Source organism: Saimiri boliviensis, chromosome 2 (genome assembly GCF_048565385.1).
Source record: "Saimiri boliviensis isolate mSaiBol1 chromosome 2, mSaiBol1.pri, whole genome shotgun sequence".
NCBI classification, from domain to species: domain Eukaryota; kingdom Metazoa; phylum Chordata; class Mammalia; order Primates; family Cebidae; genus Saimiri; species Saimiri boliviensis.
In genome coordinates, this window is record NC_133450.1 from 95785836 (window position 1) to 95793846 (window position 8011).

Here is an 8011-nt window from a genome sequence, read left to right on the forward strand (position 1 = left end):
ATGGGTCAAGCCTCAGGACACTCACAGTTTGCCTCTCTCTTCTTTAAGATTCCATGGTTGAAAGCCTTATTTCCTGCTAGCACATGGTTACAACAGATGTTAATATTTTCAATTAGATCTCATCCAAAAATACTAGAAATAGAAATTCCATTTGACCCAGCAATCCCATTACTGGGTATATATCCAAAGGATTATAAATCGTTCTACTGTAAGGACACCTGCACACAAATGTTCATTGCAGCACCGTTTACAATAGCAAAGACCTGGAACCAACCCAAATGCCCATCAATGATAGACTGGATAGGGAAAATGTGGTACATATACACCATGGAATATTATTCAGCCATCAAAAATGATGAGTTCGTGTCCTTTGTAGGGACATGGATGAACCTGGAAACCATCATCCTCAGTAAACTGACACAAGAGCAGAAAATCAAACACCACATGTCCTCACTCATAGGCGGGTGTTGAACAATGAGAACACATGGACACAGGGAGGGAAGCATCACACACTGGGGTCTGTTAGGGGGAAATGGGAGAGGGACGGGGGGGTGGGGAGGTGGGGAGAGATAGCATGGGGAGAAATGCCAGATATAGGTGAAGGGAAGGAAGGCAGCAAATCACACTGCCATATGTGTACCTATGCAACAGTCTTGCATGTTCTTCACATGTACCCCAAAACCTAAAATGCAATAAAAAAAAGAAAGAAAATGTGCTTTGAAGACAGAGTTTTAAGTTCAAACAAAAAAAAAAGTATGCATTATACTGAGTGGGACCTAAATGCTTCGTTTTTACACCAGGCATTGACACCCTATTAACTTGCCTTATCCTTCTGTTTGCAACTGGTTCTATGGCCTCCCACCTATCCCAGGGCATACTCATTGAAAAGGACTCTTTCTGTGTATTTGGTACCTGTCGTCTTGGTACTGATAGTACAGAGTTATTATAATTGACAATAATATACACTTGAATGGCAGTTATACTAATGTTTATAAAGCTAGATACAGCCTAGCTCCAGGATGCCAAACTGTGAAGCAGCATTTTCAGCAGGAGCAAGCTTCTGTGTCCTGGTTTGCAATCGAAAAGTGCAAAAGTTGTGAGGCCACTGAGTCAATGCATCATTACCCACTAGAGTAGACCAACCCCAAAGTTAGGCTTTGCAATTTTTTGTCAGTTAGAAAATCCATTTAACAATGGCATGAGTCAACTACTTTCCTAACTAAATATAAAACCACAAATCCTCATTATATCACTTTGCACACGGAATTTCTTGTACATAACAAATATGTCTTGGCCATATTTGACATTTCAGTACTCAGCAGTGGTACTGCACAGAGCACATGCTTAATAAACATTCAGAGAGCACGCTAAAGGGTAGGTTAATTAGGTAAGATAGACATAAGGCCTAATTTCATTGATGACAGTTGCTGATTACCACAGAATTTTTGAATCATAAAGCAATGGCCGATTCCATTCATGAGACCATGCACTTGGGAACATTAATTATCCTTCTTTTCTGGCTTCCCTCCATTTTAGTTGTTGGAAAATCTTCAAGATTCCATAGTCTCAGTTTTTATATCAACTATAATGCATAAATCTTCCATTTGCACGTTTCAATAGAGTTCTCATTCACCATTCAGTATTGACAGCTTTCTTGTGGTAAGTCCCACCTAAATCCCATAGGTGGTGCTTGATTTTTATGAGAGTGGAATCTATTAATTCTGTTTTCTATTGCTATTTGTGATTTCTAAGTGAAAAAAGGAGATCTATTCCTTTTATTACTCAGAAGCAGTAACGCAACACACCCATAACCAGAACTCACTCTTTTTCTCTCCTCACACCTTGTCTTCGTTTGCAATTTTGACTTAAGACCAAAATTCCAGATTAAAGTCTTAGAATGTATATATTAATGTTAAATGCCTTTTTACAGAGGCAAGCGTATATGAAAGAAATTTTATAGGCACCAATGATCAGCTGTATGTTCAAAAGCAACTCCTACACATACTTCAGGGCAAACTGCCAAAGGCTTCATTGTATTTTCCACACCAGGACTTATGGCTAAGAACACTCCAGAGGTGAGCTGTTTTAGATGCTTGGGTTTTACACCTTAGAGCTTCACTAAAAAAACTTGAGTGAGATAACACAAGAGCAACTTTGGAATAATAACTGCTATTCTGATTCTCTTTCCTGGTGTCATAGGGCTATATTTTTAATCCTTTCATTTAAAAGTTAATTATTCAATTGATTACACAGAAAATAAGTGTTTTCTATATCTTTGTTTCCAAGCAACACATTCATGCTGTTTAGTCATATCAGCAGTATTTTGTCAATCACGGACCAGAATTTACATCCTTTATAATTTTTAAACTACAGGCCTCCTGGAGTAATTCACCAACAGTGATGAAACTACCATGATGTGCTCCTTGTGTTTGAGTCAATGACGGCAAATTCTCAGTGGCTGACTATAAGCCTTTTTCTAACCACTTATTTTCCAGGTTGACCAGTGGTAAAACTAACAATCACCAGTTGGATGCCAGACAGCCATTAACACCTCACCTTTTCATGTGATCAATTTCACTTACTAGGAAATGAATGGTAGTATTTATTTACCTTCAGAAGATTCTTGTCTTCCTGAAGAAAGAAACTTCTCTCACAAATCAATTTTAAAGTAATGTTGTCTTGTTAGTGTGTAAGCAAGGGGTGAGCCAAATGAGCCTGCTCTCTAGCATGGCTGATATAAGCTTAGCCGGCAGGGATGCTGTTGTTTATCTGAAGAATCACAGTAAGAGGAAAGAAAACCTATAGCAGAAGATAGGAGTGGTTAGTTACCACAGTGTGGTAAGTCAGGTCACAATAAACTACTGTTCCTAAGGCAAATGAAGGAGCTATGAGAATTGAGTAAAGAGATTCCTGTCAGTATCGGTTTAAGTAATTCAAAGGAACTGGGCTTTGCTGTCTACTATGCAAAGGATTAGTTTTCATTTGACAGAGGAGACTTGTCATTTTGAGTAAGTGTACATATCACATTGTATCTCATGGAGAGAAAGAAAAGCAGAAACAAAAAGACAAAAACAGGGACACTATGACGACCTCTAGTCCCCACAGCAGAAGAAATCTTGGGCTCTTTCCAGTAAGATACTGTCTCCCTAAAAAACAGCTTTCCCATGATGCTTTTATAATAGATACAATACAGAAAGAACAACCAAGTGAGGAAATAGCTCTTTTTCTTTCCACCATGAGTAGACAAATTCTGACCTTGATAATAATTTTGAAGATTTTATCCCTTAAATAACCATGATCCTTTGAAGAGCCAGTACTTCTGAAATCTAGTCTTCCTTGCAAAACTTCACAAGTAAACTACTTTTTTCTCAAAATATTTTGTCCCTGAATCTTCTATTTTGTCATACCCCTAAGACTCAGTAACATATAAAGGTTAAAAAAAAAAAAAAAAACTTGGCAAATAAACCTGGCATCCCTCAGGATTCTCCAACAGCATATTCATGGATAATCACCTTCAAACAAACAGGACTCAGTAAAATGAAAGGATAATCATTACTCAGTTAAAAACATCTCTTCATGGCTTGAACCTGGGAAGCAAAGGTTGCAGTGAGCCGAGATCATGCCACTACACTCCAGCCTGGGTGACAGAGTGAGACTCCACCTCAAAAAAAAAAATTCTGTTCAAGAAAAAAATCATCTTTAGGTTTAGTCTCAAACTGTTTTATTTTCAGGAATCTGAAGCAAATGAAGAATTTGACATGGCTGGGATTCCCTGAGCCTGTTTTTTTGCTTACCTTTCTAACACACACAATAAAACTCAATCTCTGGGAAGAGACAAGATAGGCATTTTCAAGAACTACATTAATGAAGCCTGTGGTATAGAAGTGAAGTCCAGTTTGGAACTTCAAGAATTCCCTTTCAAATTCAAAACAGAAAAGATCAACCAGGACAAAGTATTATTTGACTTAATGAGATTAGTAGATTACTTGCTCATCCTTTCTGGAACCAGAGATTGCTCAATCAGCCCAGATTCCAAGAACTTCAGAGAATAAGAATTTCTTTCAGGGACTAGCAATTAAGGTGGCTTCCTTCTCCTGAAACACGGTTACACGTTGTGGGGCAAATAAACTTTTACCATGGAGTAGGAGAGTAAGTCATCCATCAAACACATTGAGTTCGGGAGAATACATTCAATATGTACTTAATAATGAAAGTCAGGTGTTTTACTGCATTTTAAAAAATGAATCTGTTATTAAAGAACCTAAAAATTATAACTTATATAGAAAAGAAGTACAACTGTAATATCAGCATGACCTCTTGGTCATTTCATTTCTAACTGAAGACTCATACGTTATCCCATTTAATTGAAAACAATCTCGTTTACTTTATATCTTTGATTTCTGGAAACTGAATAATAAACTGATTTTAAAATAAGAAGTCAGGAAGGAACTTAGGAAGGAGTGTTGATCTTAGAGACAATAATGGTTAGAATTTTTCTGACACCATTCACAGATTCTCATCTCTTTAGTGGTTATTCCCTCCTCTATTTAAACTCTATTAATCTCCTTTAGTGAAATTCAGCTTTCATTTCAGTTACTCCTGAACTTCTCCCAAGCCATCTCTCATCTCCTCACCCCACACATAATTACACTAATGAAAAACAAAATAGGATTTAGCAAAGGGCTACAGTTTTTTATTTGCTAAATTTTACAATATTTTTTGTTTGTGGTGTATTTATTTACATAGTGTCTTAGAAGATAAGAACCACAAGAGTATTTCAATAATGTAATATACCTAAGGGTATAATTCACACTTGCTAAGAAATCCAATTATGTTTGTCAGGTTGACATTATGTGAAACAGCTCCAAAAGACCAGAGCAGATGATGAGAAGGCCATATAACGTTTTATGAATGGTTTGAGTTCTATTACTATTCATCCTGATATGTTCTAATGAATTCTGAGAAGGGGGGAAAAAAAAACCCGATTCCACACAGAAAGATAAAAAGAACTATGGGATAAGTGAGTAAATTTTGAAGAAAAAATAGCAATAATAATCATATAATTGGAATTAGAATAATATAGCTTACATTTTTATAGCACTTAATATTTTTCAAAGATCTGTCAACTACACTGACCCCATTTGATTGAAAATCATCAGTAATCTTTAATCCACACTGACAACCAAGCTATAAGAAAACTGTGTTCAAGGATGGCTCCATCGTATTTTCTAAATATTTTAATGGAGAGAAAATAAACAACCAAGTTAGACATAAGGAAAAACTTCCCAACTATGAAAGTTGTTTGATGCTAACACAGGTGTGAAAAATTTTAAGAACCAGACAGAGCAAGATAGCCCAATAGGACACTCCACTGATCATCCTCCCACAGGAGCTAAAACATCCTCCCCACAGGAACCAAATTTTACAACTCTCTACACACAGAAAAGCACCTTCCTAAGAACAAAACATATCAAATGAGGAATCACAGTACCTGGCTTTAACTTCATATTTCTGAAAGAGACAACAAAGAGTTAGTAAAGAGTATTGAAGAGCGGATACCATTCCTCCCCCACAACCCCCCAGCAACAACTGTGTGACATGGAGAATCTGGAGCCTTGGGGCAGACAGAGCATACAGTGATTGTGGGACTTTGCATTGGAACTCATACTGTCACAGCCAAAAGCAACACCTTACTTGGCAGAACTCAGCTAACAGCCATGAAGGGAGGAGCATTTAGAGAGCCCTAGCCAGAGGGGAATTACCCACCCCAAGGGTCAGGACTTGAGTTTAGGCAAGCCCTGCTATCATGGGCTAAAATGCTCTGGAGCGCTAAATAAACTTGAAAGGTGATTTAGGACACAAAGACTGCAATTCCGGGGGCAAGTTCTAATACTGTGCTGGGCTATGAGCCAGTGGAATGGGGGGCATGCAACCTAGTGAGACATCAGCTGGGGCAGCCAAGGGAGTGCCTGCATTACCTTTCCCTCGTCCCCAGCAACTTAGCTCACAGCTCCAGGGGAGGCTTCTTTCTTCTAGGTAAGAAGAGGAGAGCGAAGAATAAAGATGACTTTGTTTTGCAGGTTAGATGCCAGCTCAGCCACAGTAGCACAGGATACCAGGCAGAGTCCTGAGGCACTCACTCCAGGGCCTAGCTCCCAAATGGCATTTCTAGACATAACCCAGGGCCGAAGGAGAACCCACTGATTTGAAAGGAAGAACTCAGTCCTGGAAGAACTCGTCACCTACTGACTAAAGAGCCCATGGGCCCTGAATAATCAGCAGTAGTACCAAATAAATTTAACAAAGATATTGAAATAATTAAAAAGAATTAAGCACAAATTCTGGAGTTGAAGAATGCAACTGACTTGCTGAAGAAAGCATCAGAGTCTCTTAGCAGAATTGATTAAGCAAAAGAAAGAGTGAGATTTAAGACAATTTGAAAATACAGTCAGAGAAGAAAAAAGAATGAAAAAGAATGAAACACACCTACAAGATCTAGAAGATACTCCCAGAAGGACAAATTTAAGACCTGTTGGCCTTAAAGAGGAGGTAGTTAAAATAAAAATTGGACTTAATCTGCAATGCAGATCAAATGGAGCTAATAGATATTTACAGAACACTTCATCCAACAGCTGCAGAATACACATTCTGTACCTTAGCACATGGATCATTCTCAAGGATAGACCATTTTTTAGGCCACAAAATGAGGCTTAAAACATTCAAAAAATTGGAATAATATCAAGTGTCTTCTCTGACCACAATGGGATAAAACTAGAAATCAGTAGCAAGAGGAATTTTGGCAACGATACAAACACATGGAAATTAAATAATATGCTCCTGAATGACCAGTGAGTCAATGAAAACATTAAAAATGAAATTGAAAATTTCCTTGAAACAAGTGGTAATGGAAACAACAGCATCAAAACCTATGACATACAGTGAAAGCAGTACTAAGAGATAAGTTTATAGCTGTAAGTGCCTACATCAAGAAAGTTTTAGGCCCAGAAATTCTACCCAGGCTGCCTCAGCACCATGTACCAAGCACTCTGGCTCCTCATGCACTCACATTGCCTCTTGTGGGCTCCAGTCTCAGCCTCAGCCTCAGCCTTGGCTCCCAGCTTGGGTGGCACGGCCATGTGCCCTCGTTCTGGCCCCCGAATGCGGCTCAAATGGCAAGCCAAAATTCCTTCCGGATAGAATACGCTACCTTTGGTGAACTAAAGGTGCCAAATGATGAGTATTATGGTGCCCAGACCACGAGATCTACAATGAGCATTAAGATTGGAGGTGTGACAGAACACATGCCAATCCCAGTTATTAAAGCTTTTGGCATCTTGAAGTGAGTGGCTGCTGAAGTAAACCAAGATTATGGTCTTGAACCAAAGATTGCCAATGCAATAATGAAGGCAGCAGATGAGGTAGCTGAAGGTAAATTAAATGATCATTTTCCTCTTGTGGTATGGAAGACTGGATCAGGAGCTCAGAAAAATATGAATGTAAATGAAGTCATTAGCAATAGAGCAACTGAAATGTTAAAAGGTGAACTTGGCAGCAAGAAACTTGTGCATCCCAATGATCATGTTATTAAAGCCAGAGCTTAGTGACAGTTCTCAATCGTCATATAGGATATGACAAGGCAGCAAATATTACTAAGACAGCACACAAAAATGGATCAACCTTAAAGGAAACTGCTGTCGAATGAACTAGGCTATCTCACAGTGGAGCAGCTTGATGAATGGGTCAAACCTAATGGCATGCTGGGTCCAATGTGATTTAAGTAAATTTATAATGAAAATTAACATGTATAAATTTTTTTTAAAAAACTTTTTTTAAACTTCTAACAACTTAGTGATGCAGCCTGAAGAATGAGAAAAGCAAGAACAAACCAAACCAAAAATCAGTAGAATAATGAGGATCAGAGCAGAAATAGGTGAAGTCAATATGAAGAAAACAATATAAAATATCAATAAAACCAAAAGTTGTTTTTTGCAAAAGTAAACAAAATCAACAA

General features: G+C 38.1%; 1 pseudogene; it reads left to right on the forward strand.

The window, feature by feature from the left end:
• The first annotated feature begins 7032 nt into the window (after positions 1 to 7032).
• LOC141582231 (fumarate hydratase, mitochondrial-like) lies at positions 7033 to 7601 on the forward strand (annotated as a pseudogene).
• The last annotated feature ends 410 nt before the right edge of the window (positions 7602 to 8011 follow it).